Here is a 10246-nt window from a genome sequence, read left to right on the forward strand (position 1 = left end):
AGATAATGTTGCAGAGCCCCTGGTATGCACAGGCCCTCAGAACATGGCAGTGAATATGAGAATATTTCCTCCACCTTCCAGGCAGCTGGTGAAACTGTCAGGAACTCTGGCTTGGAGTCACACAAACTTGGTCCTTGCTCAGGTTCAGTCACCTCCAGCTGTGTGACCATGGGTAAGTGTTTTAGCTCCTCTGAGCCTTGATGACTTCTTCTAGAAAGAGCAAAATACCCACCTGCCAAGGTTGTTGTGAGGATTAAATGCAGCCAAAGATACAGAAGAGCATGGCACACAGTAGATGCTCACTATACGCTCATCAATTTAACACCTATTTTTTATCACTAATGCTGAGCACTAGGTCCACTGGAACTGACGTTGAGGTTATACCATGGTGAGCAAAGACAGACCCAGTCCCTTGCCTAGGAATTTAGCAAGGGAAATGATATTATAAGGAAAACAGATTAGCACACAGATAATCAAGTCACAGCTATGGAACATACTACAAAGTGTGGTACAGAGTGCTGCGTGAGGCTGTAACAAGGCAAGTCAATCAACATAGGAAAGTCAGGGAGGGCTTCCCTGAAGAGGTGATAATTGAACCAAGGTCTGAAACATGAGGGGGAAGAACATTCTGGACAAGGAGCAACATGTGCAAAGCCCTATGATGGAGGGATCCCAGTATATTTAAGGGACTAGGAAGAGTATCTGGTATGGCAGAATTTTAATCCAGTGTGATGAGAGCCCAGCGACCAAGGGGGTGTGGGGTAAGGTGGAGTTGGAAAGAAGACGAGGCCAGACCTCCTAGGCCTCATAAGCTGTGTTATAAATTTTAGTCTTTGTCTATATTTAAGTGGGGGTGGGGATGACATGATCATACTTGCTTTCAAAAAAGATCCCTCTGGTTGCAGCTTGGAGGTGAAGTATATACACCAACATGGAGGGAGGGAACCGTTGCTGTGGTGCAGGTGAGTGATGAAGGAGTTTTGGGCTAAGGTGGTGATGATAGAGATGGAGGGAGGGGACAGAGATAATCGTGGTGGTGAAATGGATGGTACTTAGTACAGCATTTCCTAAGCGTGTCAAGGACAATTCCTAAGCTCCTGGCTTGCACGAGCACTTGAATGGTGATGCTACTGGAAGAGCAGGTTTGGGGGGGATAAGCACATGAGTCTGATTTTGGACGGGTTGAACTTGAGGTATTCTTGAGATGTCTAAGAGACAATTAACCATTTTCCATTGGATTTAGTGAGATGCAGCTCGCTAGCACCTTTATCAGGAGAGTTTTCAGTGAGTGATGGAGCATGAAGCTTTTATTTATTTATTTTTTTGAAAGATTTTTATGGGGGAATTGGGGGATGGGAACAGTGCTGGAGAATTGGGGGAAGGGGAACAGACAAGTTGCTGTCCTTTTGTTCTTCAGTCTAGTTGTGGAGGATGTTGCTTCACTGGCCCAAGTTGGCACCATCATTGTGCTCTTCCCTGGCAAGGCAGATCAGTCGCAGGCTTCTGGACGGGCCGCTCACTGCGGCTGCTGGCCACTCACGCTGGCTGCTGGCTACATACGGACACACGGTAGCCCATGGCAGCCCACTGTAGCAGAGGCTGCAGCCGACACCGTCGCGGCGACTCACGGCAGCCCAACTCCAGGTTGAGCTGTTGTTCAGCATCTTAGCTGTAGAGGGCAGTGTCACTGGCCCTCATATGTGGGATCCGAACCGGGGCCCTCTGGCATCCCAAGCCAGCTCCCAACCAATGTGCCACTCGGCTGGCCCGAGCATGAAGCTTTTAAAGGGTCACAAAGAGACTTGAAAAGTTGCTGGAGAGGTTCATTCTGTCATCATGGTGATGGTTTCATGGATGTATACGTATGAAGAAACTTACCAAATTATACACTTTCAATATGTGCAGTTTATTGTATGTCAGTTATACATCACTAAAGCTGTCAGAAAAGGTGAGTGGGAGGTGAGGCTGCAGGGGCAGAGTGCAGACGGCCCCTTTGAGGGTGGCAGTGAAGGTAAGAAAGGCAGACAGTGGTTGCTGGATTGGTTGCTGGAGGGGCTGGGGGCATTGGCTTTTGTTTTTGTCTAACAAGATGATTTGACCATCTTTGAAGGCTAACAGGAAGGATCTGATGGAAAAGTAGAGGTGGAAAATCCAAGAGAAAGAAGGAATAATAAGAAATTCACAGTTCCTGAGAAAGGGAGATGGGAGGGTGCCAAAAATCAGGTGGAGAATTGGCCTTTAATGAAAATATCAGCTCCCATGTTTGAACAGAAGGGAAAAACAAGAGGATGGGTGTAGGGGTGTGTGTGTGGGAGGAAAGATAAGAATCGTGTTTTCTTTCTCTGTCAAGTAGAAGGTAGAGTCACTGCTGAGAATGAGGGCAGAGGAAGCGGGTTTGGGGAGCATGGTGAAGGTGTGATGTGGCCGTTGGAAAGTGGTTGGGGGGCCCAGAGTTACAGGGAAGCCCCCTGCACTGTGGAATGCTGGTCTCAGCAGTGTTTGGCTGCTGGGCACAGGCCTGGAGGAAGCAGATAGGGAGGGGTTTGCTCTACCAGTGAGAGCTAAAGATAGAGGGCCAAGAGAATTCATGGCATTGGCAAGACTGATTGAAATATTGGACCTCAACTCTGAACGGTAATAAAGAAGACATGACTCACACCTGTTAGAATGGCTATCATAAAAAAAGACAGAAGGTAACGTGTTGGTGAGGATGTGGAGACAAGGGAACCCTTGTGCACTGTTGGTGGGAATGTAAGTTGGTGCAGCCCCTATGGAAAACAGTATGGAGATCCTTACAAAATTAAACTAGAACTACCATATAATACAGTAATTCCACTTCTGGGTGTTTATCCAAAGGAAATGAAAACAGGATCTTAAACCCCCACGTTATTACAGCATTATTCAAAATAGCCAAGATATGGAAATACCATAAGTATCCGCCAACGGATGAATGGACAAAAAGATGTGGCATATATACAAGGAATATTATTTGGTGGTGAAAAAGAAGGAGATTCTGCCATTTGTGACAACATGGATGGACCCTGAGGACATTATACTACGTGAAATAAGTCAGAGAAAGACAAATACTGCATGGTATCACTTCAGTTTGGAATCTGAAACCAAACCAAACCAAACTGAAACAAAAACAAAAGAAGTCAACTCATAGAAACAGAGAGTGAAAAAGTGGTTGCCAGGGCTGGGAGGTGGGGGTACAAAGAAGGACATGAGGTGGAAGGAGGCTGGTGGCCTGGAAGGAAATAGAGGGTCAGTGGCTGGAGACGCCAATGTGACGAACAGCTGGAAGGGACTGTGCAGCACGCATGGTGGAAGAGGGGAGGCTGTGATCGATGGTGGGTTGTCTGAGTTGTGGTCTTTGAGCTGGAGCCATCGCGGTTGTCAACAGGGTCCAAGGTGAAGCTGTGGGAGGTGGCGAGTGATGGAGTGGGTGAATGAGTGAATATATTTATGTGGTAACCTGAGGTAATTTCTTTCTCTAATTAGCCCAACAGCCTGTCTGTTTTTCTTCTTCTTTCATTCTTTAGCTCACAATAAGCTGTGACTTCCCAAAGCCCTAGACTTCTTTCATGTTTCAGCTCAAAATGTCCCTTCCATCAAGAAGCCTTCCCTGACTCCAACTCCAAGAGGGGCCCTTGTGAGCATTAAATACCCTCTGGGGTAGAGACCTCTATAATGATAACACAGAGCACCGTTCTTCTTACCCTGTATTCTCCTCATCTGTGTTCCATGTTCCCCACCCTGGTTGAAACCCCATGGCAGGCACTTGTTATAATTATTACTTGTCATCATAAATGGCATTTCATAGCCACTGAGTGCTAATCATGTGTCAGGCTCCTTGCTGAGCTTTACCATTTCCCCATTTCATAATAATTTTATGAGTGAATGGCACATCACACTCTCTTTTTCAAATGAGGAAGAGGGCAAGTGACTTGCCCAGAGTTGTATAACCAAAGAGTGGTTTTGCTCATCTTTGCATCTCTACTCCCAGATCAGAGAGGGGTGATGGGTGAGCCGCTCAGTTCTGTCTTGTTCCCAGCTCCTCACTTTGTTCAAGCTCAACTGGCTGAGTCATACCTGCCCCACAGCACAGAATCCACGTGGTCCTCAACGTCCACAGAAGCACAGAAACAGTTATGGAAAGGCTCTCTATGGTGAGCTGGTCCAGCTGCCCTGTTCATACTGAGACCCCTGTTAAGGACTGAATGGGTGTCCTCCTCCCCAAATTCATATTTTGAGGCACTAACCCCACAATGTGACGGTATTTGGAGATGGGGCCTTTGGGTAGTATTTAGAGTTAGATGAGCTCATGAGGGTAGGGGCCTTTTGATGGGATTAGTGCCCTTATAAGAAGAGACACCAAAATGCTCTGTCTGCACGTGCGCTGAGGAAAGGCCATATAAGAACACAGTGAGAAGGTGACCATCTGCAAGTAAAGAAGAGAGAGTTCACCAGAAACCAAATTGGCATGGCACTTTGGGTTCCACAGCCTCCAGAACTGTGAGAAAGAAATGTCTATTGTTTAAGTACCCCCCAGTCTATGGTATTTTGTTAGGGCAGCCCGAGCAGACTAAGATAGCCCTTTCTTCCATATCCTTTCAAAATGCTTGTACCTCCTTTCCCTGTATGACAGGGGGCTTCCTATTTCCTCCTTCAGGAAGAAAATCTGCCCATTGAGGCTTCCACACGATTCCAGCTCTGTTTTCTGGACCCGCACAAAGCTGGCCTCTCTTCCTTGGCACCCCTTCAGATATTTGCAGGCAGAGACGATGACCATCCCACCCATTTTAGGTTCCACAGGGACAGAGGCCATGTCTGTCCTGTGCACGTCCACATCCCCAGCACCTTGCACAGTGCTTACCTCAGAGGACATACATATATTACAATATTTGTTAGTAGAGTGAATAAAACCACTTTTCTCCAGATTAAGAGTTTCCGGTTCTTTTAACTATACCACCAAGAACTGGGTTTCAAGTCTTTTCTCCATTCTCTTTCCCTACCATGTTTTTATACTCATTTTTCAGAAAGTAAAGTTTTATACCTGTAAAAGAATGAGGTGTTGATTCTTACAGGTTGATAAATTGTCATTCTTCCTACATTTTCCCTTTTCTTGTAGTCCTCTACCTTCTGTATCTTTCCACATGACACAGACTCCCTGCTAGAGGACAATGAATGACGTAAAAAGCAAGAAAAGGGAAAAGGAAAGCTGAAATTGTTACTGTTCACTGATGCTACTCCAAAGGTATGCCATGTTGTCCAGGGTCTAACCAGAGGATAAGAGGAAAGGCAGGGTGGTGTCGGCATTAAGAGCCAGGGTTCTGGAACCCAATAGGACAGATGGCAAATCTCAGCTCCGCCATTCCAGAACTGCATGACCTGGGGCAGGTGGGTAGCAGCCTCTCTGAGCCTCAGTCTCCTCCGGTAAACAGCACCTACCTCTTGCCTCCACCTAAGAGATGATTAAAAGAGATCATGAATACCTAGGACAAAGCCATTAACAGGGTGCCCAGCACATGACGCTCCTGAATGGTAATGATGGCGAAGGAGACAGAGGGAGGCAGTGGTTCCTACAGTAGGAGGAGGATGGTATCTCGGCCAGGAGGAGCTGGGTTCAAACCCAAGCTCACTCTCTAACTAGCTGGTTCTCTCTGGATAAGCAACTTTATTTTTCTGAAACTCCGTCCCCTCATCTGCAAAAATGGAGATGCAAGGTGGCTGGGAGGACTCATTGAGTGGTTGGCATGAAAGTCTCTAGCATGGTGACAGATCCTCAACAGATGTTTGTTCTTGGTCCCTTCACATGTGGCATGAGCTCCTGTGTCTCTCTCAATGAGTCATTCAGGAGGGAAGGTTGAGTCTTTTGAATAGACACACAGCTACATCACCATGGGACCCTTAACTGCTGTGCTTGCCTGTCTCTCAAGCAAGTCTCAGAAGTTTAGTGGCTTGCTCAAGATTGCACCAGCGTTTCTACTCTGCCATAATGTCTCCCCAAACAGTCTTCTGGAATTTTCCAGGAATGTGGGGCTGGAAGTGACCTCTATGGTTATTAGATGCTTGACGAAGATGACCAGGACACCAACATCCTGACTGTCACAAGATAACACTCAGTGCCCAGAAACCCAAGTAGGTGAAATGCAAATCCCAGGCTGGAGATCAAAGGTCTCTCCTTAACGCCCCCATCCCTGCCTGCCGCTTCCTTCTCTCTTTAGCTGACAGGAAGGACTTGTTGCCTGTTTGCTTCAGGAAGCAGCTCCCATAAATAGGCAGTGCCACACCTTACCCTGGCCCCTCCTTTTCCCTCTCCTCCAAATAGTGAAAGGAGAAACAATAATCATTATCATGATAATGCCTATTAAATGTTTATTATTGTGTGCTAAGGACTTTCCACACAATACCCCTTCTCCCTCTAGTTTATCTTCATAATAGCCTGTAAACTTGGCGGCTGTCGTCATTCCTGTTTGCTGTCATTCCTGTTTGACAGAGGAAGAAACTGAGGCTCAGAACTGGTGAGTAGTTTGCTTAAGGTCACGCAGTGAAGGGGCCTCGACAGGACCCCAAGTACGTTTGATTGCCGTGCCTCTGCCCTTACTCACTCTCCTAGACTGCAGAGTGAATATTGGTACTGGATACACTGGGGTCAAGGGATCAGGAGTGGCACAGCTTCATGGGTGCAGCTGGAGGAAAAAAAAAGAATGAAAGTAGCACCCGAGATGCGATTCTGAGTTGTGGCTTCTCCCTGGTTTCCTGTCTGACCTTGGGCAGGTGACTTAATCTCTCTGTGCCTTGAGAGACAGTACAGTCGAGGTGAGGCTAAAAGGCTGCACCGCTAACCCTGGGCTGTGTGAGGACGGCCGGAGAAGGAAAACTGGAGCAGCAAAGTGCCTCTGGGTGCCGAGTGAGTGATCAGGACCCCTCTGGGCCCCACTGCCAGTTCTGTGGCCTCCATTCTCTAAGAGGATTTATCTAAAGTAAAGATTACCTCTACCCAAAGCCAAGTTGCAAGGAAAGCAGTGATGGTGGTGGTGAGTATAAATGAAATACTTCTTTAAAAAAAAAAAGCAGCACTGGGCTTCAGGTCAGAAGGTCTGTGTTTTGGTCTGGACCTGTCATTACCAAGGGTGTAGAGTGACACCTCAGTCTTCCCTTAGCTTGAGCTGGGCTCCGGGTCCAGTTCCGTCTGTTCTCTGGCCTCAGTCTTACAGTCTGCACTAAAGGCATATTTCACATAGTTTCTCTGACACCCTTGCCCTGGCACACCCCTACGGTCTTTACCTCAGTTCTTGGTCTGATGCCCCTCGAGGTCTGCTTTGCCGTCTGGGCAGGTAGAAGGATCTGGGCCACCCTGTCCTGGCTTCAGCTAGGAGACAAGGGATGGGGGCTTAGGTGGGCAGAGGACAGGAAAGGGGCACAATGCCATGAGGGCAGACCTCTCCTGGCTTGGCCCCTGTATCCTCCCTCCCCCCTAGAGGGGTGGGGGGCCTGGCCTGAGATCAGAGGCCCACCTGCGTCAGCCCTCAAGTCAGGAGGCGCCTTCTCAAGGCAGAACAATGCGGCTTCTTTGAAGGGCTGGGCAGCAGGGGATGGGTGTTTCTCCAAACACAGGGCCTCTTTTGCAAAACAGGCTTTGATTCCCAGGCCCAGAGGTCCCAGGTGCCTGTTGGGCGGCAGGCGGGGGATGGGGGCTTTGTTTATCAGGAAAAGGGGCCTTGGAGACTCAGGAACAAAGCCTGGGACAGGGCTGGCCTGGGCTGTGGGTGGTCTGGGCAAGCGGGCCAGGGCTGGGATGGCAGTGGGGTCCGTGGTCTGTATGTCTCGGGCCAGTCCCTCCTCAGCCCCGACATCCCAGGGTATTTCTGGCTTTCTCTCATCATACAGCAACTGTTGTTGGATTTCTAGGCTGTCCTTGTGGTCCACTGGCTCCCTGTTGGGGAATGAAGTGGGCAAAACTGGAGTCAGAATCCAAGAGGCTGGGAAGAAAGAATACTAACCCAGAGTCCACTGGCCTCTGCCCAAGGATTTAGGTCACCAAGAGGGATGGGCTGCTACCTTCTGCCAGACACTATGCTGGGCACTTGACATGCATGTGTCTCTGATTTAACCCTTGTCTTCTCACTTGACCGTGGCCTCCAAGGTCCCACAGGACCTCTCTGAACTCATCCTCTTTCATTCTCCTCCTCCATTCCAGCTACGCTATCCTCCTTTTAGCTCCAGAATGCACCAGGCACACTCCTGCCTTAATGTCTCCCACTGGCTGTTCCCTCTGCCCAAAAGCTCTGGCATGGCTGACCCCTCAGTCCTTCAGGCTATGGTTCAGATGCTACATTCTCAATGAGGCCCACCTCAACCATTCTCTGCAGCCATGCCGCCCAGCCCCCTGAAATTTCATGCCTCCTTAACCTAATTTTCCCTCTTACAGTGCTTTTCACCCCTCAATATACAGTTACTTATTTATTATGCTAGTTATTGACTTACATGTTTTCAGCATGTAAACGCCAACAGGTCAGGCATCTTTGTCAGTTTTATTTGCTCATAAACCCTAAGCACCTAGAACAGTGCCTAGTGCGTACTAGTGCAATGTTAATTTTATGTCAAGTTTGCTAGGCCATGGTACCCAGTTGTTTGGTCAAACACTAGTCTAGATATTGCTATCAAGGTATTTGTAGATATGATTCATATTTATAATCAGTTGGCTCTAAGTAAAGCAGATAACCCTCCAGAATGTGTGGGTGGGCCTCATCCAATCTGATGAAGGCCTTAAGAACAAAGACTGAGGTTTCCTGAAGAAGAAGGAATTCTTTTCGAGACTGTCACATAGAAATCCTGCTTGAGTGTCCCACCTGTTGGTCTGCAAAATTCAGACTCAAGACTGCAATGTCATTTCTTACCTGAATTTCCAGCTTGTCTACATATTTCAATTATCAGCCTCTTAAAATAAGGGGAAGTTGTCAATTCCTTAAAATCAACCTATTTATCTATTATCTATCTATCTATCTATCTATCTATCTCTATTGTTCTACTTATCTATAAAATCTATTGGTTCTGTTTTTCTGGTTCTTTGGAAAACCCTGACTAATATAGCACTCAAGAAATATTAGGGTTGAATCATGTGAAATTGCTTTTTTTTTTTTTTTTTTAGCTGAGCCATCCTGCTACCTATTGGCAGCTTAGTGGCAGCTCAGCTCGGGCCGGGCATCAAACCGCTGTTGCTCAGAACTCAAACTCTTGAGTGAGCTCTTAACCAACTGAGCCACTCGGCCAGCCCGTGCTATTTTTGTGAGTAAAGAAATGGTTAAATATCAGCAATTTCATATGGTTCAACTTAATATTTGTTGAGTGAATAAATCACAAAGCAATCATGAGATAGGTAATATCATACTGATAAGGAAACCATGACTCCCAGAGATAAAGCTGCTTGCTAAGACAGACACAATGAATAAATGACAGGGCTAGGATTCAAACCTCAGACTGGTTCCAAGGCCAACCAACCTTGGGGCCTCCCAAGCAGGGTGCATCACCTTTGTGGGCCACAGTTTGAGAGGTCAATGAAAGGCTATGTGGGAGTCTGGACAAGTTAAATACTCCCCAGCTATAAGCTCTGAGGCTTCCATACATGGCTGTGCCAGCCGTGGCTCCGTTCATCTCAGGCATGGCTCAGGACTGCTGGTGGCCTTCCTTGGTCCTAGGGTGTTTCCATAGTTGCTGGTGGCCCACTTCCCTCCATTTCCAAGGGAGTCTGAAGGGAGTCTGACAAAAAGACATCATCCCTTGTCTCCCTAAAGATGGAGGTGCCCAGGGAGAAAGGCAGTATGGTGGGCTGGAGTGTAGTAGTGAAGGTGGCCTTGGGGCCAGAGGACCTGGGTCTGAAACTTAGCTCTACCACTTAGCATCCAGGTGACTTTGGTCAACTTATTTAATGTCTCTGAGTCTTAAGCTCCCCATATATAAAGTGGGATAATAATGCTTTACCTGTGGTATTATTTCAAAAACTAAGTGAGATAATACATGTAAAGTACTTAGAACCCTGAGTGCTCAGTAAATAGTAATACTTAGTATTATTACTTTTAGCAAATAATATAACTACAATGTGTTTTAGATATTGTTGGAGGCAAAGAAGAGAAGTCAACAACATTTACCCGTATTTGCCGGCGTATAAGACGACTGGGCGTATAAGACGACCCCCTAACATTTCCACTCAAAATACAGAGTTTGTTATATACTCGCCGTATAA

General features: G+C 47.2%; 1 long non-coding RNA gene across 2 annotated transcripts in view; it reads left to right on the plus strand.

Annotated features, from left to right (window-relative positions):
• Positions 1-6389: 6389 nt before the first annotated feature.
• LOC109383413 (uncharacterized) overlaps positions 6390-10246 on the plus strand; it is a 39575-nt gene continuing 35718 nt past the window's right edge. For both annotated transcript variants that reach the window (XR_002124176.1, XR_002124175.1), the window contains exon 1: positions 6390-6524. This is a non-coding gene — a long non-coding RNA (uncharacterized LOC109383413). The remainder of the gene's footprint in view (positions 6525-10246) is intronic.

Source organism: Hipposideros armiger, unplaced genomic scaffold (genome assembly GCF_001890085.2).
Source record: "Hipposideros armiger isolate ML-2016 unplaced genomic scaffold, ASM189008v1 scaffold_82, whole genome shotgun sequence".
NCBI lineage: Eukaryota > Metazoa > Chordata > Mammalia > Chiroptera > Hipposideridae > Hipposideros > Hipposideros armiger.